General features: G+C 38.2%; 1 long non-coding RNA gene across 2 annotated transcripts in view; it reads right to left on the bottom strand.

The window, feature by feature from the left end:
* LOC309608187 overlaps positions 1–24,763 on the bottom strand; it is a 163,488-nt gene that overhangs the window by 20,518 nt on the left and 118,207 nt on the right. Inside the window, exon 2 of one of the 2 annotated variants that reach the window (XR_014232710.1) lies at positions 22,721–23,283. This is a non-coding gene — a long non-coding RNA (uncharacterized lncRNA). Of the gene's footprint in view, positions 23,284–24,763 lie in introns of both variants that reach the window. The other variant, XR_014232711.1, reaches the window with a different exon arrangement.

A 24,763-nucleotide genomic window follows, 5' to 3' on the forward strand; every position in this document is an offset into this window, starting at 1 on the left:
TTTAAAAGTACAGCAATGCATGGAGCATTTAAAGGCAGTACTACTTAATGAGATTAATAGTGGTAGAACTCAGGAATAAATCTTCTGTTTCTGTCTCCATGGTCAATGTCATGTGTGACTTTTCCCTCCATAAACCTGTGTTTCCTTATCTTCAACAGGACAAGGATGAATCAGGGTATTAGTAGTTGGGGTGCAGGTATCAGGGGAAGCTTTATTCTGAATTATGGACCTACCTGATACTCCTCTGCTACCCACACAAAGATTTTTTTAATTTTAAGTAGATTGTTAAAAACTACAAATGTAATTGACAATAATTCTGTGACTTGACAGATAGAAAATAAAGTGTAAGAAATTATAATTTTATAGCATAAAAGGGGATACTTTGTGGAAATTCTCATGGAAAAGAATGATATAGAAAAGGATCACTCCTTTTGAAGGAAAGAAAATGTGTTCAAAATGCATCAGGGCTATTTAATTTAAATACACAGAATTATTGTGTGCATGAAGCCCTAGTAAATATTACTGTTGGAGGCTATGAAATTCTTTTATCTCAAAGACTATAATTCTTCTTGAAACAAATAAATACTGGATCAACTCAGGCATCTTTCAGAAAGCATATTCCTATTTTGTTCATATTCAAGAAAAGAAGATCTCCACATTTAAATGTATTCAAGTGGTCTTATCTTTTTTTTAAGTTTGGGTTTTAACAAAAGAACAAAAATGAGTTTAATACGAATCTGGGTTCAGCAATTCTGTACTGTTCATTCTACATTTTGGCTTAGAATTCAGCATCTACCCTGGTTTTTAGGAAGAGGTTTCAGTGCGGTCCTGCAGGGAAGCAGGGATAAAGACAGGTGACCTCATGCTCTCTCCCATAGCTAAGAATCTATTAGTTCACATTCATTAAGCTGTTGGTATGTTCAAAGCACTTGGTCTGATTAACCCCTTTTTCTCCTAGGATGTTGTTCTCTCTGGGCAGAGGTAAAAATAATTCAATCGGAGTCGAGACCCTATTATTCTTCTCCTGAATTCTCTTCCTGTTCCAGTTTACACCAGGCAGTAGAGAACATCTTGTACAAAGTCCAACTGAGCAAATTTTCTTTATTCCATGGATGAGAAACTTGGTGAAGAGAAAGGTCACAGTTCTGCTCTTTCTTACCCAAAGTGAATTTATTCAGTTAATATTTATTTGTCAAGGGCCCCCTCTGTGACTGCATAGGTTGATAGGCTGTTGGCTTTGCACTGGGAAAAGCTCAAAACGTAACTGGTATAATCTGACTCCACAGCTGTGGAAACAGGGTATCCTTCTAAGCCATTCTTAGAAGCTGCCTTCCCTGCCTTTGCTTTAAATGCAGGTCTGTGTTTTATTAGAGAATATAGTGCACGACCAGGTTTTGGAGATGATTCCTGGAAGTACTTAAATGAGTTAAGGGACATGGATATTTCTTTATAAACTGGATAAAAATCTATAAATATAAGGAACTGCTATTGTTTTATTAATAGGTAGAAGTCTAAACTCACATGCCACTTGTGGGTACGGTTTCAAGTGCAGGAGATCCACTCTGTGCATGAGTACCTCGAAGTGGAAAGAATATTCCATGACACCTTAGAGGAGATTCCTTCTGCCCAGAGATAGTCTTGAATGCTTTTGACTCCAAGAGTCTCAGATTTCTTCACCAAGCCCCTAATGGGTTAGTCCAAGAAAAGCTTGCCAACTTTCCTTAAGGAATAGCACGTAGAGAAAATAATACTGTTTGTAAAGCACCGTGGGCTTTACGAACAGGAGAGCTCAGAGTGCAACTGCTCTGGGAACTTTGGCCACTCCAGGTCCCAACCACTCCTCCAAAGATTCAGGCATGTATTTGCCCAACTTGAAACTCACTAGGAGGACAGGAGTGTTAGCTAACAAAGTAAATAATTGGAGAATATGGAAAACTAATTCTTTCTTTCCGTCATCAGAATTCTGTTGCCCCCCTTAGGCCCTGAGATTAAGAAGAATGATAGATGGATTTTATCTTAGTTGGCACTGGTACAGGATATATATGATGGTACTTGGATATATATGATGGTTAAAAAAGTCTGTGTGTGTGAGTTATCCTTTGGTGTGTATGGGTGTATACATCCGCTACAATTTCCTGGGTGTGTGTGTGTGTGTGTGTGTGTGTGTGTTCATGTGCATTGGAGTTATGAAATGGGGGAGAAGCATCTCAGTAAGTATAACCTTTGTCCCCTTGTGTCTTTAGCCAGTCCTGTTTTTTGAACCTGCCTCTAGCATGATTACATCGAAGGTTCTCCAGCACCACAAGAAGACACAATAGTCATTCCTGAAGATGAATGTGAGCAAGTTTTGAAGAAGAGGAGTGAAGCATAGACCACTTTATAAAAAGTTAAATAAAATGGAAGAAGCATGAAGTGGCAGAACTGGCTAGAGGTAGAGACTTATAAAGAAAGGCACTGAGAAAGTTGGGAGAAGGAAGGTGACAGCAGAGGGTAGGGAGCTTCTCCCTTTGGCGCTGCTCACCATTAACTGGACTTCCATTAAGCAGCCTTGACACTGACCCATAGCAGATTCAGTCCAAGTATTAATTAGTGAGGGCACCGGGGTTACTGAAGACACATTCATAAACCTACGCTACTATTGGGGTTCCCCCAGGAGATTAAATACTTATTTGAAAATCCTAAAGTTACCATAGGCCAAATGCAGGACTCTGAAGAAAATATACAGCATCTTCACATTTCAGGAGGCCTTTTACAACAGTCGTTTTCAAGATCTTGGTGGAAGACAGATTTTTTTTTTTTTCCCTAGGCCGGCTGTGCTGCAAATTTTCTCAGTCTATTGGAATTTACTGCTCTTTTCACCTAAAATCACTGTAAATGTTGTGACATGTCTAAAAATGTGTCTGCCTCTCCCCTGTTTCATCTCACCCCAAACTCTTTTTCTTTGTAATTTGACCATGTACTTTCAAAGAATGCATTATTATCTTCCTTGCTAGGGCCTGTTCTTTATTTCTCATACGGGAAATAGCTTTTTATTTGATTCGAGTGAGATGCCATAGAGGGAGGTTAATTGATCTGTAGATCAAATTCTTTTGTATATGGGCTGAGCACAGGAAAATCATAACTAGCTAAATAAGTAAATTGGCTTGCATCAAAAAAATTGGGGTTAAAAAAATTATGGGCAAAGAATTTGAAAAAGAATAGATACATGTATATGTATAACTGAATCACTTTGTTGTACACCTGAAACTAACACAACATTGTTAATCAACTATACCCCACTATAAAATAAAAAGTTTAAAAATAAATGAATAAATAAATTTGTTGAGGGAAAAAAATTATGGGCACAGGAGAATTCGCTATTTAAATTGTAATGCTAAATTGACGATATAATTTTGTTGAAACTGGCTCAATTTTGAGTGTGAAGGGACAGTATTGATAATTATTCAGGGACAATAACTTAAATTGAGATTTTTTTTTCCCCAAACCGGATGATATGGTCACCCTATTGATAGTCTTTATTTTTCCCTGCACTTGGCTGTATAACCTGGGTGGAGTACTTAACCTTGATGGGAGTTAATCAGTGAGGAAGAATGTGAGCTCTCATGCTGGACTGAAGTCTTGGCTGTGCCCCTTATGAGCTATAAGACAAAAGGCCCCAGGTAGAGTCAGGTACACAGTCAGCAACAGACTAGAGCAAAGGGATCTGGTACTAATAAGGAACAGTCATTGTTCCTGGGACTCACCACCATCACACACTGAATAGAGTTATGGAAAATGTCCCTGGACTTATATTCCAGGAGACAATAGACCACTACTTCTTCTCCTAAAATTGAAATTAAAAAAAATAATAAAATTTAAAAATTTACAAAATTTGAAATTAAAAAAGGGCTAATGATATTGATGAACTGGTGAATTGCATGCTATTCTCCTCAACATTCTACCTACTCTCCCACCTGTGTCAGCTCCATCCTAACTTCACCCAGCTCCAAGAGAAAACCAACTAGGATATGCACATGCAACACAAAGACATGTTAATATAATTCACTTTTAATATAATGATAAGAATATAATATTTATAAATTTGTAAAACTTCACATAGTTTTCAAAACTAGGAAAATTTCCTTCTATCACCTTGTCTTAAGATTCCTCTCATTTCTAAAGAGCAATAGTGACTTTTTTGTTTTTGATGGAATCACCTCATTATTTTAAGTTGTGTGTCGAGAGAAAAGAAAAAGTTTGAAAGTTCTTACCTCCCCAAAATGGAGTTACACAACAGGGACATTAGAAGAAAGAAAATATAAATGACTTTTATTCTTAGGCCCAAGTTTTCCAATTAAGAGGGTAGCATGCATTTCCTGAGTTCTCTCCACTTTCATTAATGTGACAGGAAGTCTTAGCCTTGTTTGTATCTATCAGAAAAATAAGGTCTTCTTGGATTACATGCAGACCCAGCTTAGAGCAGTCATCCAGTCAAAAGGAAATGTTGCCTTTAAGTTTTAGTGCTTTATAATGCTCTTTAAGAGGCCATAATGTACTTCACTAGATGAAAGGGAGCAAAGGGAGACAGTGCGTGTGTGTGTGTGTGTGTGCGTGTGCGTGTGCGTGTGTGTGTGTGTGTGTGTGTGTGTGTGTGTGAACTAATGTGGGTGTGTCCCAAAGCAGCTTCCTTCTGCTTCCAGATCATCAGCAGGAACGAAGGAGTTGATACAGGCTGCTTATGCAAAAATTTCCCAATCATGCAAAACCGTTGAGTTTGATGAGGCCAGTTCACAGTCTAAAAAAGGGATGTCATTTTCAAACAACCCATGTGAGAAAGTTATACAGAAAAATGAGGAAATAAAAGTACCGAAGATGATTAGATAAGGAAAAATCATCTTCTAATACTCTTTTTGTCTCCCAAACAGCTACCTGTAGATAGACCTAGTTTAAAGGGCTGATTCTTTTATTTAAGGTCCAGATTTCTGACACAAAATTCAGTGGCCAATGTATAATATTATTAAATCTTGGAGAGAAAACCCAGTTGGGCTTTGCAGAGGGTTGGCTAAATGAATCATTCTCCAACATTAGTAAGTTCTTGCCGTAATAAGTTATCTAAAGAGTTACCCAACAAGCCATTTTAAAATATAGCAATAGAAATATTTAATTATAGGACAGTGAAACAATCAATTCTTGATTATACATCAATGCAAAGGCAATATAAAATATAAACAATAATAACTCAAAATAGTTTCTGTGAAATTGAAATGAATCATGTATACTTATTTAAGTATTCTCAATAAACAAATATTAAAATAAATTGATAGAATGTGGAATTCTCTCATATTCTCAAGTCAGGTCCACAATGTATGACTGTCTTGTGAGGTATAAGTATTATATGATTTTTGTATAGTCAATGACGCTTTCTTTCAAAGGTAAGAGGAAAAACACAAGTCTAGGTCACAAATGGGTTAAATAGGCTGCCAATGTTATCAAACACCTGGCTTGAATCCCAGTTCTGCTACTTTCTAATGGCATAACCTTGGAAAAGCTTTATACCTTCTTGGAGCCTTAGCTTTTCTCTATATAAGCTGTTTTCAACTTCTTCTAAAGATTAAATGGTAGTTATTAACAGAATTATTGACCTAGAAAAACATTTTGAGATCATCTAGTCCAACTCTTCCTAGTCCAACTCTTCCTTTTACACGTGATAGGTGTAAGGTCCAGAGATTTAACTGATTTTACCAAGGTCAAACATAGCATTATCAGCAGAGCTGGTGGTACAGCCTCTCTTTCCCTAGTCACCATACATCCTGCTTTCTACTCCAGCATTCTGCCTTCTAATAATTTAGCAATTAGAACTCTCAGTACAATTTCTGAAACATTTATGTTAAAACCCACCCGATACTTAATTTTTCTATATGTTTTCCTCCAAAACATTTCCACAACGTGGGCTGTTAGTCATCCTAAACTGAGGACCTCAAATATCAGTAAGACTTTAGCTAAACTTAGTTGTACCCCTTGATTATTTCTATCTGAAAAAAATCTCTCAGAAATAATACCAGTGGTTTCAGTTTTCCTAAACTATAACTAGTACTTCTCTGAACTGGAGATTTTAGTTAAGTAAAATTACATAGTGTCTTCACACAAAAATTTATATAAATACAAATAAATTTAAAGTTATTATAATATTCCATGAGTTATGTTTCTAATTTTTAAGATATTGGGCTTTTGTCAAAGATAGGATAAATTTCATTGAAATAAAAGACATGTGGCTGTTTTGGATTATCTACTCTTATTTTCTTTTTCATTGAAGTATAGTTGATTTACAATGTTGTGTTAATTTCTGCTGTACAGCTATCCACTCTTTTAAATGATGTTTTTCAAATTAGCTACTACCAAAGCTGTTATGAGGAAAAGATAATATAAACAAATTCATATAAAATTATAAATTACTGTCAGCTTAATCTATTATCCTTTCCAAAGATAGCTAAATTTTACTAGGCAAAAGCAAGCCTTTAACAAACAGAAGAGAACTATAATGATTGAGTTCTAGAAAGGAAGGTAATCAAGGCCAACAGATAAATCTTTCAACCCATGCTATGGGCCTCCTCAATCCATAATCCAAACCAACAGTTCTCCAACGTTAGTGGGTATCAAGAATCACCTGGAGGGCTTATTAAAATACAGATGGCTATGTCCCACTCCAGGTTTCATACTCAACATTCTCATGTGATGCTAAAGCTGCTGGTCAGTCAGTGGGTCACACGGAGAAACTCGGGCTTAGACTGGCCACTATTCAAATGATTATATGACCGTTTAGATGATATTAGCATTACTTTCTTGGGCAACTGTGCACCACCGATAAAATATAAGAAAGTATGACCTTTTTGAGATTAGACCTTTAAGACTACAATAGTGGGAAGGTGGCTGGTGGGCGTGGTACCTATAAAATTTCCCAATTCAAATGGATTGTAGGAGCAAAGCATCAAGTCAGAGAACAACAGGGATCAGAAGTAAAGATGTACCTAAGGCGTGGAAAATAGAACAGTTGTTCCAACACTGGGTAAAGCAAAAAAAATTGAGTAAACAGAAATACAAACGGTACACGATGCTATGACCTGAGCTATTAAAGAACAGAACATGAAGAGGCAACATGCCTACACCCCAGTACCACAGAGTAAGTACAAGAGAAGCAACCTTACTCTACAGCCCCATATCTGGAGTTGCTATCTCCTTTCTTGTTTTTTTTTTGACCTCCACCTTAGTATCAGGCTCCAAGTTTGCACTTCCCAGAACTCTACTACTTTATCTTATCATCACCCCAATCCCTTGATTATTAACCCTTTCAAACCTCACCACATTAAACTCTAAATCAGGCGCCCAAGGGAGTGCACATTCTTGACTAGGCCATGTCCCCTGCTCTCTGCTTGAAAGGGAAGCTAAACAGTGATTCTTGTCACAACCTCCAAGGTTGCAAGCAGGGAGTGATATTGAGGATACTCACTCAGGAGACTGAATTATATGTGAGGACTGACCATCTCCTACACACACACACATACACACACACACCCCTTCTCTCTATATCCAGGGCTCTAGAGAGAGCCATTATGAACCTGTTGGGAAAGCAAAAAAAGAATGCAAAATAAAGTGTTGGTAATGGATTTGGGAGATGGAATTAAGAAAATTCCAGAGATACCCAAGACTAGCTAGCCTATGTTCTGTGAGGGACATGATAAGTGCTCTGAGCTTATTAGAATATTAGATGTTTTCTATCTTTACTTTCACGGTATTCTTTAAAGGTCATTTCTTTTATCACCATTTTACAGATGAAGAAACTAAGAATCAGAGGGGACTTGCTCTTGGTCAGCAAGTAATGGCAAAGCTGGAATTAAACCATATGAAATCTGGTTTCCTTAGAGAATTATTATGAATATTTAAAATTGAAATCAAGAATGTAATTGAAATGTATAATTATTATTATTGTTCACATTTTTCCAAGGTAGAAGAATCAGAATGCCCCAGAAACCTTATCTTCTCTTACCTTTCTCGATAGTATTAGGTTCTTCACAAGCATTACTTTAAATATTTTTACATGCCCTCACAAAAATCTTATGAAAGGCTGTGTTTTATGATTTTAAGAATGAGGAAACAGGCATCAAGCACTTAGGAAAGACATCCATCTAAGTAGTAGGTAAAGTATTCAAATCCAGATCTATATCATGACTTCAAAGATTTTCTCCACTGCACTCTTCAACTTCTCATATAGGATTTTTATCTATTGATATCCCTAGAGGTCAGGATCCAGCAAAAATAACTTACTCTATGAGGACCAAGGAATGTATTTTATGCCAAGACTTACTCACTGTAGTGAGTATTCCCAAAACATAATTGTGATATGTTGACATACTAAAGGGTTCAATGTCTTTTTTCTACCAAGGAATTAAAATGAAGATACTTTTCATAGCTTATAAGGCCCTTCATAGTTTTTCACATGCCGGTCAGCCCAGGCCCCATTCTGAATCTGCCCACCCACAGGCCTCACCCCTTGCTAAGCCAATTGAATTAAGGGTGTTTATCTGACCCAACGGCAACCAATCCATAGGCTTTCTAGGGTCTCCTAGACATGCTGGGCCAATCACATTCTTTTTTTTTTTTTTTAATTTAAACTGAGGGACAGAGGGAAGTTGCAAAATAGCAATGGGACAGAGACAGAATAACTTATGAAGTGGTGGCAAGGGCAGCACCTTAGAGACAAATTCTAGGGTAAAACCCTTGACAGGAAAGACATAAAAACTGGAGGTATGAAACATTGCATATTTTATGTTCTTCACTGCATTCTTCCACTCAATGATATTCTCCCCAGATTTATTTTTAAAATGAGTTTTAAAGACCATATCAGAGCTGTTAAACAGCTTTGGCATGTTTTCTCAGCCAGAATCCTTTAAATGGAATCTGTATTAAATTTTTAAAAATTTAATGGTAACAAATACAAAGAGTTAATAATATTTACACTTAAGTGATGGAAAATTCCTAAAAGTAAGAAAAGTAAGAAAAAGAAAAAGGATTCAAGGGCAAAACCCATTATACTGATTTCCTCTCCAATGTGGTACAGAGGAAAACCCAAGGATTCTGGAGTCAGTCCTGGGTTCAAATCATCTGTTGATACTCATTAGGTATATGACTGCGGATGAGAAACATTTACTCTGGGTAATATTTTGCTTCTCTGTAAAAGATAAGCTATATTAATTCATACTCAACCTCATTATCCTTGTGTGAGTTAAAGGAGTACTATGACTAGTATAGTGTTCTTCTTTCAGTAGGCTCATGTTTTATCATATAAAATATTGCTCCAATATACATCACCTAAAGCTTAAAAGTCAATTTTACTGTACAGAGTGTGTCTTTAATAGTTTATGGAAAAGTAGGTCCGATATACACTTAGGTCATCAGTTATACCTCTTCCTCCCATATTCAGTGATCTATAAATCCAATGCATACTTAGAGTGGACATCATTTAATAAACTCTTAGTATTTTCCTAGGGAGACACAGCAAGGGCTTTCAGAAATCAGGTTTATAAATTCAGTATATCTCCAAAATCTGGCCAAAAACTAGCAAATTTAAATTGTCCACTTGGCACGCTGGTTCAGGTCTCATAAAATCTGCTGTTTTCTGGCTTCCCCAAAACCCCTGATCTGACTTCCAGATCTGTATACTTTCATAGCTTTATCATGACTTCCTCCTTCTTATAAAAAGAACATGAGGTAAATGATACTTACACTCCACTTGAAAACTTCAAGCATGAGCGTCCAGTCTCATGTTCCCCAAATGCAGCCGGGGAAAGCTGCTCTCACAACACTGTTAATGCCTCATTACCAAACGAGATGTGGGTGACAGCAGCATTCTCTCTGACAGTTCAAATGGCACATTTCTGAGAGAGTGTTTAATTCAGGACTACAAGTGGACAGAGCTATTCAGACCTCTTCACCACCCTTATTATGGGTTTCAATTTTGTTGCTGGTATTTTTCCCCCTTTTTAATAGGTGAGGCAGCTGACAACTGAATTAGTACACTCTCCTTAGTATGCCAGTGGCTCATGACAATAGCCTAAGGGGGAAGATATAGATAACTGAGAAGTTTTCTCACTGTTGTGATATATTTTTTCATATGGTTAATAAGGCAATTGAAATGACATTCTGTCACAGTGGTATAATACAGTGGGCTTGTGATTTCCCTTGTGCTACCACTAGGAGGAGATGAATTTTGTTTAATACTTTTTTTTGAAAAGAAGAGGAAGAAGAAGAAAAGAATATGTTTAAAAATGTGACGGTCTGCAAACTTGAACATCCTTAGTGTAACGAGGTATAAGCAGCACCTAATGCTAATGGGAGGGGGGCTGGGCTTTTTCTGGTGATGAAAAGGTTAAGTAGAATTAATAAAGAAGACTTAAAAAACCTAAAGAAAATAGTTCTTTATCAAACAGCATTGGAAGGCAGAAAAGCTTTCCAAGGCATCAAGTTTTACACCACCAGAAGATGGGCCAAGGGCTAGGACCACTTCCTCATATTGGGATGTCTGGAGTTCCATTAGGGAGAGGACTGGAGATATCAGATATTGGTAACTTTTTTAAAAAATTAATTAATTAATTAATTTATGGCTGTGTTGGGTCTTCGTTTCTGTGTGAGGGCTTTCTCTAGTTGTGGCAAGTGGGGGCCACTCTTCATCACGGTGCGCGGGCCTCTCACTGTAGCGGCCTCTTTTGTTGTGGAGCACAGGCTCCAGGCGCACAGGCTCAGTAATTGTGGCTCACGGGCCTAGCTGCTCTGTGGCATGTGGGATCTTCCCAGACCAGGGCTCAAACCCGTGTCCCCTGCATTGGCAGGCAGATTCTCAACCACTGCGCCACCACGGAACCCAGATATTGGTAACTTTAAGATAGGCTAAAGGAAATAGAATGTGGGAACTGAACAAAGAGAAAAATGGAAGTGAAGGAGTATCCACTTATATGAGAACTGCTACAACCTCCAACAGAGTTCCCTGTGCATTATTGAGAGGTTGGGAAATACCTCAGAGAGTCCCCACACCTGATTACCAGGCTGAGGAGATATTGACAATCCCACTGTGAACCACTCAGTTAAGAGGAACATAAACAGACAACCCCTCAAGCACAAGGTTCTTAAAGACAGTTTTCCATAAGTTTTCTCCCTCTCAGGACAGTGATGGACACCAGCTTGAGAACAATATATAGGGTCCTTTACTATACCTGAGTGTATTTATTTGTACATTCTTCTGCCTGGGCAAAGCAGACATCAGGGCAGTCTTTTTCCCTGTCTCTCGCAAGTAATTTAGCTTTTGCCAAAGTAATGTGGACCTGAAATAGTAACTTGACCCATGTCTGGATGAACACATGTGTGGAGCTGATAAACGAAGAGGCAGAACATGGTTTCCAAACATCTATTACTCAAGTGAAACAACCTTTTCAAGAGGAAGATTAGATTCGACATGCAAGTGTGATTGGAGCATTTTGGTTCACTACTGCTTTGCTTCAACTTATTCCTGTGACACAGTAATGCTCAGGAAGAGCTGCTGCTCTAGTAGTTAACACATGGTCTCTATTTTATATAAAGTGATTTAATAATGATCATTGCAATTACAACCAAGGGTGAAATAAATACCAACTTGGGAAACTGATGTTTGAACAATAACAACAAAAAATGGTGTTTTGTGCCTATCAAATACCATTAAAAGATCTACTAGGACATTTTTTAACAAAATATTTTAATATATACTTAAAAATATACAAACATTTAACTAAAACATAGACCCTGAGCAGAAGAAGAATACCTAGGGAAATGCATAGGAGGATGTTATAAAAATATTAATGAACTGCTTAAACAAGCTCCAGAGATGGGTGCAAGCCACGGCTATCAGCGCGGACACCAGAGATGGGCATGAAACTCTAACACTGCTGCTGCAGCGACCAAGAATCCTGTGTGCAAGCACAGGTCACTATCCACACCTCCCCTCCCGAGAGCCTGTGCAGCACACCACTGCCAGGATCCCGTGATCCAGGGACAACTTCCCCGGGAGAACACATGGCGTGCCTCAGGCTGTTGCAACATCATGCTGGCCTCTGCTGCCGCAGGCTTGTCCCGCATTCCATTATAATTACCGTACCCCTCCCTCCTCCAGGCCTGAGTGAGCCAGAGCCCCTGAATCAGCTGCTCCTTTAACCCCCTCCTGTCTGTCTGGGTGAAGAACAGATGCCAGAGGGTGACCTACATGAAGAGGCGGGGCCAAATCCAAAGCTGAACCCCAGGAGCTGTGCAAACAAAGAAGAGAAAGGGAAATCTCTCTGTGCAGACTCAGGAGCAGAGCATTAAATCTCCACATTCAACCTGATGTACCCTGCATCTGTGGAATACCTGAATAGACAACAAATCAACCCAAAACTGAGGCAGTGGCCTTTGGGAGCAACTGTAGACTTGGCGTTTGCTTTCTGCATCTAATTTGTTTCTACTTTCATGTTTATCTTAGTTTAGTATTTAGAGCTTATTATCATTGGTAGATTTGTTTATTGATTTGGTTGCTCTCTTCCTTTATATATATATATATATATATAAATATATATATATTTTTCCTTTTTCTCTTTTTGTGACTGTGTACGTGTATGCTTCTTTGTGTGATATTGTCTGTATAGGTTTGCTTTTACCATTTGTCCTAGGATTCTGTCTGTCTGGTTTTTTTTAGTATAGGTTTTAGCGCTTGCTATCATTGGTGGATTTGTTTATTGGTTTGGCTGCTCTCTTCTTCCTTTTTTTAAAATTACTTTTTGATTTTATTTTAATAATATTTTTAAAATTTTTTATTTAATAACTTTTTTTTTCTTTTCTCCCTTTTCTTCTGAGTCATGTGGCTGACAGGATCTTTGTGCTCCAGCTAGGTGTCAGGCCTGAGCCTCTGAGGTGGGAGAGCTGAGTTCAGGACATTGGTCCACCAGAGACCTCCCGGCCCCCTAAAATATCAATAGGCGAGAGCTCTTCCAGAGATCTCCAACTCAACACTATACCCACCTCCACTCAAAGACCAGCAAGCTAAAGTGTGGGACACCCCATGCCAAACAACTAGGAAGACATGAACACAACACCACCCATTAGCAGAGAGGCTACCTAAAATCATAATAAGTTCACAGACACCCCAAAACACACCATCAGACACTGTCCTACCCACCAGAAAGACAAGATCCAGCCTCATCCACCAGAACACAGGCACCAGTCCCTTCCACAAGGAAGCCTACACAACCCACTGAACCAACCTTACCCACCGGGGGAAGACACCAAAAACAACGGGAACCACGAACCTGCAGCCTGTGAGAAGGAGACCCCAAACACAGTAAGTTAAGAAAAATGAGAAGACAGCGAAATATGCAGCAGATGAAGGAGCAAGGTAAAAACCCACCAGACCAAACAAATGAAGAGAAAATAGGCAGTCTACCTGAAAAAGAATTCAGAGTAATGATAGTAACGATGATCCAAAATCTTGGAAATAGAATGAAGAAAATACAAGAAACATTTAACAAGGACCTAGAAGAACTAATGAGCAAACAAACAATGATGAACAACACAATAAATGAAATTAAAAATTCTCCAGAAGGAATCAACAGCAGAATAACTGAGGCAGAAGAACGGATAAGTGATCTGGAAGATAAAATAGTGGAAATAACTACTGCAGAGCAGAATAAAGACAAAAGAATGAAAAGAATGGAGGACAGTCTCAGAGACCTCTGGGACAATATTAAACTCACCAACATTTGAATTATAGGGGTCCCAGAAGAAGAAGAGAAAAAAAAAAAAGGGACTGAGAAAATATTTGAAGAGATTATAGTTGAAAACTTCCCTTATATGGGAAAGGAAATAGTCAATCAAGTCCAGGAAGAACAGAGAGTCCCATACACGATAAATCCAAGGAGAGACTTGCCAAGACACACATTAATCAAACTATCAAATATTAAATACAAAGAAAAAATATTAAAAGCAGCAATGGGAAAGCAACAAATAACATACAAGGGAATCCCCATAAGGTTAACAGCTGATCCTTCAGCAGAAACTCTGCAAGCCAGAAGGGTGTGGCAGGACATATTTAAAGTGATGAAACGGAAAAACCTACGACCAAGATTACTCTTCCCAGCAAGTATCTCATTCAGATTCAATGGAGAAATTAAAACCTTTACAGACAAGCAAAAGCTAAGAGAATTCAGCACCACCAAACCAGCTTTACAACAAATGCTAAAGCAACTTCTCTAGGCAGGAAACACAAGGGAAGAAAAAGACCTACAAAAACAAACCCAAAACAATAAGAAAATGGTAATAGGAACATACACATCGAAAACTACCTTAAATGTAAATGAATTAAATGCTCCAACCAAAAGACATAGACTGGCAGAATGGAAACAAAAACAAGACCCATACATATGCTGTCTACAAGAGACCCACTTCAGACCTAGGGACACATACAGACTGAAAGTGAGGGGATGGCAAAAGATATTCCATGTAAATAGAAATCAAAAGAAAGCTGGAGTAGCAATGCTCATATCAGACAAAATAGATTTTAAAATAAAGACTATTACAAGAGACAAAGAAGGACACTACATAATGATCAAAGGATCAACCCAAGAAGAAGATATAACAATTGTAAATATTTATGCATCCAACATAGGACCACCTGAATATATAAGGCAAATACTAACAGCCATAAAAGGGGAAATCAACAGTAACACAATCATAGTAGGGGACTTTAACACCCCACTTTCACCAATGGACAGATCATCCAAAATGAAAATAAATAAGGAAACACAAGCTTTAAATGACACATTAAACAAGATGGACTTAATTGATAGTTATGGGACATTCCATCCAAAAACAACAGAATACATTTTCTTCTCAGGTGCTCATGGAGCATTCTCCAGGATAGAATATATCATGGGCCACAAATCAAGCCTTGGTAAATTTAAGAAAATTGAAATCATATTAAGTAACTTTTCTGACCACAACGCTATGAGACTGGATATCAATTACAGGAAAAAAATCTGTAAAAAATACAAACACATGGAGGCTAAACAATACACTACTAAGTAACCAAGAGATCATTGAAGAAATCAAAGAGGAAAACAAAAAATACCTAGAAACAAATGACAATGAAAACATGATGACCCAAAACCTATGGGATGCAGCAAAAGCAGTTCTAAGAGGGAAGTTTATAGCAACACAATCCTACCTCAAGAAACAAGAAACATCTCAAATAAACAAACCTTACACCTAAAGCAATTAGATAAAGAAGAACAAAAGAACCCAAAGTTAGCAAAAGAAAGAAATCATAAATGTCAGATCAGAAATAAATGGAAAAGAAATGAAGGAAACAATAGCAAAGATCAACAAAACTAAAAGCTGATTCTTTGAGAAGATAAACAAAACTGATAAACGATTAGGCAGACTGATCAAGAGAAAAAGGGAGAAGACTCAAATCAACAGATTTAGAAATGAAAAAAGAGAAGTAACAACTGACAATGAAGAAATACAAAGGATCATGAGAGATTACTACAAGCAACTATATGCCAATAAAATGGACAACCTGGAAGAAATGGACAAATTCTTAGAAAAACCCAACCTTCTGATACTGAACCAGGAAGAAATAGAAAATATAAACAAACCAATCACAAGCACTAATATTGAAACTGTGATTAAAAATCTTCCGAAAAACAAAAGCCCAGGACCAGATGGCTTCATAAACGAATTCTAACAAACATTTAGGGAAGAGCTAACACCTATCCTTCTCAAACTCTTCCAAAATATAGCAGAGGGGGGAACACTCTCAAACTCATTCTACGAGGCCACCATCACCCTGATACCAAAACCAGACAAAGATGTCACAAAAAAAGAAAACTACAGGCCAGTATCACTGATGAACATACATGCAAAAATCCTCAACAAAATACTAGCAAACAGAATCCAATGGCACATTAAAAGTATGATACACCATGACCAAGTGAGGTTTATCCAAGGAATGCAAGGATTCTTCAATATACGTAAATCAATCAACGTGATACACCATATTAACAAATTGGAGAAAAACCATATGATCATCTCAATAGATGCAGAGAAAGCTTTTGACAAAATTCAACACCCATTTATGATAAAAGCCCTGCAGAAAGTAGGCATAGAGGGAATCCCTCAACATAATAAAGGCCATATATGACAAACCCACATCCAACATCATCCTCAATGGTGAAAAACTGAAACCATTTCCACTAAGATTAGGAACAAGACAAGGTTGCCCACTCTCACCACTATTATTCAACATAGTTTTGGAAGTTTTAGCCACAGTAATCAGAGAAGAAAAAGAAATAAAAGGAATCCAAATCGGAAAAGAAGAAGTAAAGCTGTCACTGTTTGCAGATGGCATGATACTATACATAGAGAATCCTAAAGATGCTACGAGAATACTACTAGAGCTAATCAATGAATTTGGTAAAGTAGCAGGATACAAAATTAATGCACAGAAATCTCTTGCATTCCTGTACACTAATGATGAAAAATCTGAAAGTGAAATTAAGAAAACACTCCCATTTATCACTGCAACAAAAAGAATAAAATAACTAGGAATAAGCCTACCTACGGAGATAAAAGACCTGTATGCAGAAAATTATAAGACACTGATGAAAGAAATTAAAGACGATACAAACAATTGGAGAGATATACCATGTTCTTGGATTGGAAGAATCAACATTGTGAAAATGACTCTACTAGCCAAAGCAATCTACAGATTCAGTGCAATCCCTATCAAACTACCACTGGCATTTTTCACAGAACTAGAACAAAAAATTTCACAATTTGTATGGAAACACAAAAGACCCCGAATAGCCAAAGCAATCTTGAGAAAGAAAAATGGAGCTGGAGGAATCAGTCTCCCTGACTTCAGACTATACTACAAGGTTACAGTAATCAAGACAGTATGGTACTGGCACAAAAACAGAAATATAGATCAATGGAACAGGATAGAAAGCCCAGAGATAAACCCACACACATATGGTCAACTTATCTTTGATAAAGGAGGAAAGAATATACAGTGGAGAAAAGACAGCCTCTTCAATAAGTGGTGCTGGGAAAACTGGACAGCTACATGGAAAAGAATGAAATTAGAACACTCCCTAACACCATACACAAAAATAAACTCAAAATGGATTAAAGACCTAAATGTAAGGCCAGACACCATCAAACTCTTAGAGGAAAACATAGGCAGAACACTCTATGACATCAATCACAGCAAGATCCTTTTTGACCCACCTCCTAGAGAAATGGAAACAAAAACAAAAATAAACAAATGGGACCTAATGAAACCTAAAAGCTTTTGCACAGCAAAGAAAACCAGAAACAAGACGAAAAGACAACCCTCAGAATGGGAGAAAATATTTGCAAATGAAGCAACTGACAAAGGATTAATCTCCAAAACATGCAAGCAACTCATGCAGTTCAACATCCAAAAAACAAACAAGCCAATCCAAAAATGGGCAGAAGACCTAAATAGACATTTCTCCAAAGAAGATATACACATTGCCAACAAACACATGAAAGAGTGCTCAACAGCATTAATCATTAGAGAAATGCAAATCAAAACTACAATGAGATATCATCTCACACCGGTCAGAATGGCCATCATCAAAAACTCTACAAACAATAAATGCTGGAGGGGGTGTGGAGAAAAGGGAACTCTCTTGCACTGTTGGTGGGAATGTAAATTGATACAGCCACTATGGAGAACAGTACAGAGGTTCCTTAAAAAACTAAAAATAGAACTACCATACGACCCAGCAATCCCACTACTGGGCATATACCCTGAGAAAACCATAATTCAAAGAGTCATGTACCAAAATGTTCATCGCAGCTCTATTTACAATAGCCAGGACATGGAAGCAACCTAAGTGTCCATCATCAGATGAATGGATAAAGAAGATGTGGCACATATATACAATGGAATATTACTCAGCCATAAAAAGAAATGAAATGGAGGTATTTGTAATGAGGTGGATGGAGTTAGAGTCTGTCATACAGAGTGAAGTAAGTCAGAAAGAGAAAAACAAATACAGTATGCTAACACATATATATGGAATCTAAGGAAAAAAAAAGGTCATGAAGAACCTAGTGGCAAGACAGGAATAAAGACACAGTCCTACTAGAGAATGGACTTGAGGATATGGGGAGGGGGAGGGGTGAGATGTGACAGGGTGAGAGAGTGTCATGGACATATATACACTACCAAATGTAAAATAGATAGCTAGTGAGAAGCAGCCGCATAGCACAGGGAGATCAGCTCGGTGCTTTGTGACCACCTAGAAGGGTGGGATAGAGAGGGTAGGAGGGAGGGAGACGCAAGAGGGAAGAGATATGGGAACATATGTATATGTATAACTGATTCACTTTGTTATAAAGCAGAAACTGACACACCATTGTAAAGCAATTGTACTGTAATAAAGATGTTAAAAAAAAAAGTCTACAAAGAATAAATGCTGGAGAGGGTGTGAAGAAAAGGGAACTCTCTTGCACTGTTGGTGGGAATATAAATTGATACAGCCACTATGGAGAACAGTATGGAGGTTCCTTAAAAAACTAAAAATAGAACTACCATATGACCCAACAATTCTACTACTGGGCATATACCCTGAGAAAACCATAATTCAAAAAGAGTCACGTACCACAATGTTCACTGCAGCACTATTTACAACAGCCAGGACATGGAAGCAACCTAAGTGCCCATCGATAGATAAATGGATAAAGAAGATGTGGCACATATACACAATGGAATATTACTCAGCCATAAAAGAAACAAAATTGAGTTATTTGTAGTGAGGTAGATGGACCTAGAGAGTTTCATACAGAGTGAAGTCAGAAAAAAAAACAAATACCGTATGCTAAGAAAATATATGGAATCTAAAAAAAAAAAAACGGTTCTGAAGAACCTAGGGGCAGGACAGGAATAAAGTCGCAGACGTAGAGAATGGACTTGAAGATACGGGGAGGGGGAATGGTAAGCTGGGACGAAGTGAGAGAGTGGCATGGACATTTATACACTACCAAATGTAAAATAGATAGCTGGGGGGAAGCAGCTGCATAGCACAGGGAGATCAGCTTGGTGCTTTGTGACCACCTAGAGGGGTGGGATAGGGAGGGTGGGAGGGAGACGCAAGAGGGAGGGGATATGAGGATATATGTATACATATAGCTGTTTCACTTTGTTATACAGCAGAAACTAACACACCATGTAAAGCAATTATACTCCAATAAAGATGTTAAAAATATATTAACGAAGTTTTTATGAATATTTAACTTTTCTATAATAAATATTACGAAATTGGTTTTGCTTTCTTCTTAGAGTCAGAGTGAATCTTCTTTCTCTCATCTTGTTATAAGTTGAGTAGAGATAAAGGAACCCTTAGTTATTGCTTTTTAGGACATTGATAATGCTCACCCATTCTTCTCAAACTTTCTTCCTAACTTCCAACCTCCCACCCTACTTTGGCCCTTACCTGCAAGACACCAATACTTAGTACTTGAGTAGAATAGATGCTGTCAACAGAGATTTGATTATACCCACCACTCCCCATTTCAAACACTCTACTGTTATTCTTCTGACCAGTTTGTGAGATCCAGAGTAGTGCCTTTAATCTATCTGTGCTACAGCTAAGCATGGTACAAGTCTGATACTGAAGTCGTGGATCGTTACCTAAAGGAAGGCAATACGGAAGGAGAAGGGAAGCTCTCTGGAAATCAGAAGCTAGAGGAAAGTTTGCTCTGGACCAGAGTACTTAGCAAGGGGCTTATCTCCCCTCCTCTCCAGAGCACATGTACAACAAAGAATTCTCTGAGTGTTGGCCATTTTCTGTTGTCTTGAGAAACTCTAAACTGAATGTCACAGAACTCTGTAACGGTCTTAAGATCCTGCAGACATGATTTCTGAAAATTGCCAATCCATTTTCTCCTTCTGAGAAGGATGCCTCAGGAAGTTATTTAAACTCTTAAATTTTTCTTGGGACAAAAAGAATTAGCTTTGTGTTAAGAACAAAATCATTCAGTGTTCCACTCTCCTCTTTGCAGTACATAACCTAAGGATGGAACAAATTCTTGCCCTCAAGGATCTTACAGTCTCTCTCAAAACACAGTGCATTAGCATTTTAATAGTGCAATAATTCTGTGATGCTGTTGGAAATGTTTTATTTAAACGGGCACAACAGCTACATTTATTCTCATGAAGACTCACTGACAATATGGATTAGCATTTGCCAGTGGGGAGTAGCTATTAACCTTGATATATGTGAATACATCCACATATGGTGGCCAAGTCTCTGCACAGAGTACATTTTCTAAGGTATAACAAGGGGGTGGAGGGAGGGAGGGAGTGAGGAGAGACCATGCTCTATTTACCATAGTCAGAATGTTTGAAAGCAGAGGAGAGTAGAGAGGTGGGTCCAGACCCCAGGCACAGGTGAAAGAACAAACATGTCTGATCAGCAACAACTCTTCTAAAACCTCTGTCTTTCAATACCAGAAAAAAAGAAAATATTCCTGGTTCTTTAATTTTCGACTTACTGAGACTTAGTTACTATCTGGTATTTTTACAAAATCATCCAGATGTATAGCATAAAAGCATTAACCCCCATGTTTTTTTTTTTTTGTTTGTTTGTTTTTAAACTGTTCTTTTTTTAAAAAATTAATTAATTAATTAATTTTTATTTTTGGCGGTGTTGGGTCTTCATTTCTGTGCGAGGGCTTTCTCTAGTTGCGGCGAGCGGGGGCCACTCTTCATTGCTGTGTGCGGGCCTCTCACTGTCATGGCCTCTCTTGTTGCAGAGCACAGGCTCCAGATACGCAGGCTCAGTAGTTGTGGCTCACGGGCCCAGTTGCTCCGCGGCACGTGGGATCCTCCCAGACCAGGGCTCGAACCCGCGTCCCCTGCATTAGCAGGCAGATTCTCAACCACTGTGCCACCAGGGAAGCCCACCCCATGTTGTTTTTTGGTAATGATAATAATGCTAGTACTACTAATAATGGTCAGGACCTATAAGGCTGTTAAAAATGCATTTGGCATCTTCTATAGGAGAGTCCATTTAATTCTCACAACAGCTCTACAGTTTAGAGTATTCATATTGCCCAGGATTTCACAATGTGTACCAGTGTGTCCAAAATTCTTGCTTAGCTTGTCAAACTCAACATTTCTGCTCCCTTCACTTTCCTCTGAGATTAACACCAGTCCTAACATCACTAGAATAGACAGTCTCTCATATACAGGAACAGAGCCACAAGTATATACATACCTATAAGAACCTCACAAACAAAAATGACAATAAAGTATATAAAGCTCTCACTGCTACAACCTACCTAAAAACCGTTTTATTACACAAAAACATTTACACATCAAGATTACCAATACTGTACAGATATATCAAGTCAGAAGGAGTAGAAGATGCCCTTTTCAGAGATGCTGACTTTGAGGCTTCATACCTCTGTGGTTTATCCCAGATTTAGAAACCCTGGCAGAGCTGTAGCAAAGCTCATCCACTTTGGAATTCTATATTGCTAGCTGAAACTTCCAACCCCCTTGACACTACGGTTGGTTTCAATGATGGAGTTCTTTCTGTTTGTTGTTTCTTTGCTTGTCTTTCTTATTTTTACTTGCTTTGATGTCTCTAATCCTACTCATCCACGCAGGTGACCAAACTCTCATCCATAATCTGTAGCATTAAAATTAAAGGAATGGTTTATAGATTCTAGGCTTTTCTGAGTACCTCAAATAAATCCTTCCTAGGCCCCTCATGAACACATAAAGCCCGGAGCCGAGGTTGAAGTTAAATTGATCCCAATCAATGTACCACAAAGCATCAAATTGCATTCACTGCCAGTCAACAAACAAATAAAGATCTGTTCCTTCCCATTTTTAAAATAAATCTTGCTTTCATTATGTTTTACTTTTTTTCCTAGTGCTGCTTGATCACAAGTTGTTTTTTTTTCTAGTAAGTTTAGATTCGTGGGGTAATTCATTCTTCATTATATGATAAACAGCTTTTAGATTTCCACAGAATTCAATTTCTTGTGGCTTCCTTGAACTAAACACTTCTGAAATGCTTACACTATGTGCTACATTAAGAAAAAATATTATCTCTTTTTCATAGCAAAATTCTATATCTCTTTAAAGAAAACAGATAGGATGGAAATAAGTGCACTTTCTCCCAGTCACATTAAACAGAAAGGTTAAGCTCCTACTGACAGGAAAGATGTATTTGCCAGTGATTAGTTATATTTCTATCATAGTGCTTGTCTGTGTTCTTCCTTTGATGTTTAAACAAAGCTCTTGAACACGCTGGGTTGTATGCTCTGATGTTGATTTATAGGTAGAACTGAATTCCAAACACTAAGCCAGTAGGTAGGCTTTAATAAAAGGCACAGACTTTCCCCCTGCTGGTTAGTATGTGACTAAGTGATATTGTTCTAGGGCACCAATCTGTCAAGACAGGTGTACAATGGGGGAGTCCTTCAGGCTCAAAGACCCGGGCTACCCACAGAGGGCCACATTCTGCTCTACTGGATTGCGGGGTTATAAACCCTTAGAAGAAAAAATAAACTGTGTTTAAAAACAAAACAAAACTGGGTTTTGTTCAACAGTGATGCTGACACACCTTCGTAAGGAAGTGAACTGTACCTGGGATGGAGAAGCTGAAGGCACTGAGGCAGTCAGATGGCAGATGAGATGTAGCGCAGGCAGTGCCAGCCCTAAAGCAAGCACATCAGAAGGAATGACAGAGCATCTTCCACAGGCTTATCCACGCCTAACTGGCTGACATCTCTCAGTGTGCTGGAGGATGAGGATCCAGGCAGCTCAATGAAGCTATCTGGTGGAGCCACAGAAAGAGGAAACGTTAATGTAATAGAGAGATTTGGTTAAATTAATAGCGGCATCCCCATCTGGCCAAGCCCAGGGAGGTGTGAATTACTGTAGTCATAAAATGAGGGCACGTGAAACACCTCAGTCTGCTGACTTCATGATCTCAGCACGTATGAAATGCATAGGACCACACCATCATCTGAAGAAACAGCAGCTTACTGTTCAGTGTTGCCAGAGATGCTTCACTTTCGCCTGAATATTTTGCAATGCGTTTTCCAAATAATGGATTGCAATTTCCACTTTATATCCAGTCTATTTTGGGACTCTCTAGGTGCAAGCAAAGCAATGAAAGTCACCTCTTTAAGGACAGGAAACAGATCCTAAAAACAAGCAGACAATCTAATAACACTAACAGGTATTGCTTTTGTTAAAGGAATAAATACATATATCGTATAAAATATGTAAATAATAAAAAAATTTACAGACAACAAAGATACCACCAGCTAAAGTTAACCACTTTGCATTTCCTTCCAAATATTTTATGTCGTTTACACAGGAATATTTCAACATATAGATACATAAATATATATATACATACATACACTATGTATAAACATATATATTTACAAACACAGGGTATATGTTCTGTTTTGTAATTTTCTTTTCTCACTTACCTTTTATTGTGAATATATTTCATGTAAAAAAAATTAATTTACACCTTTATTTTAAGGCAAAAGATTCTCAATAATTGAAAGTTTAGATTTTTCTCCAAACTTTATTATTGTAAAAATGTGCAAGAGATCTTAAATATAGTAGATATAAATACTTTCTGAACTAGTGAATGCGTGTGTCTGGGTTGGGCCACCCCAAAATACACCTCAATTGCACACTGATTATTTTGCATTAAAGTTACTTAAGAAAATGCCAATGCAAGGGAGACACTTTGATGCTCCGCTCTGTCTCCCTGAAAGTAGGAAATAAGTCTCCCGTGTGAACGTTGCCCTCCTTGCTTCTGGAGGTAGCAGGGCACCCTTATTACCAGAGACAGAAAATTTGGGGATGAGAAGCCGGTAGAAACAAAACTTGTTACTCCTTTAATTGACTACCTCAAGTCCAAACTCCATTTAGATTCTTCACTAACTAAGCATACAAAACCTAGATTTCTTTGTTCTGTCAATTCCTCACAAATTTGTTGTTTCTTGTCTACCCAGTAAAAAAGCTTCCTGCTTTGGTCACTTCTTAGGTTCCATGCCTATGAGACTTCTGCACGCATGAATTAAATTTGTTTTTTGGAACTTCCCTGATGGCACAGTGGTTAAGAATCTGCCTGCCAATGCAAAGGACACGGGTTCGAGCTCTGGTCCGGGAAGATCCCACATGCTGTGGAGCAACTAAGCCCATGCACCACAACTACTGAGCCTGCGCTCTAGAGCCCGTGAGCCACGACTACTGAGCCCGCGTGCCACAACTACTGAAGCCCGTGCACCTAGAGCCCATGCTCCACAAAAAGAGAAGCCACTGCAATAAGAAGCCCGTGCACCACAACGAAGAGTAGCCCCCGCTAGCCACAACTAGAGAAAGCCCGCGGGCAGCAACGAAGACCCAGCACAGCCAAAAATAAATAAATAAATAAATAATTTTTAAAAAAATCCAGGAACAAGTACTCAAGAGGAGTGGAGAGGAAAATTATCCTCTCCTCACACATGAAAATGAGCGTCCTTTACTACATATTTCTTTTCTCAGAGCCAATTTTCCCTTTAAACATAGTTAAAATATTTGTTTTCTTAGGTGATGTTCGACTAACAACTGGGAATTTTTAATTTCGACTTAAAAAGAAAATTTTTCCTTGTTCCAGATTTG

Source organism: Balaenoptera borealis (assembly GCF_965194805.1).
Source record: "Balaenoptera borealis genome assembly, chromosome: 12".
Lineage (NCBI taxonomy): Eukaryota > Metazoa > Chordata > Mammalia > Artiodactyla > Balaenopteridae > Balaenoptera > Balaenoptera borealis.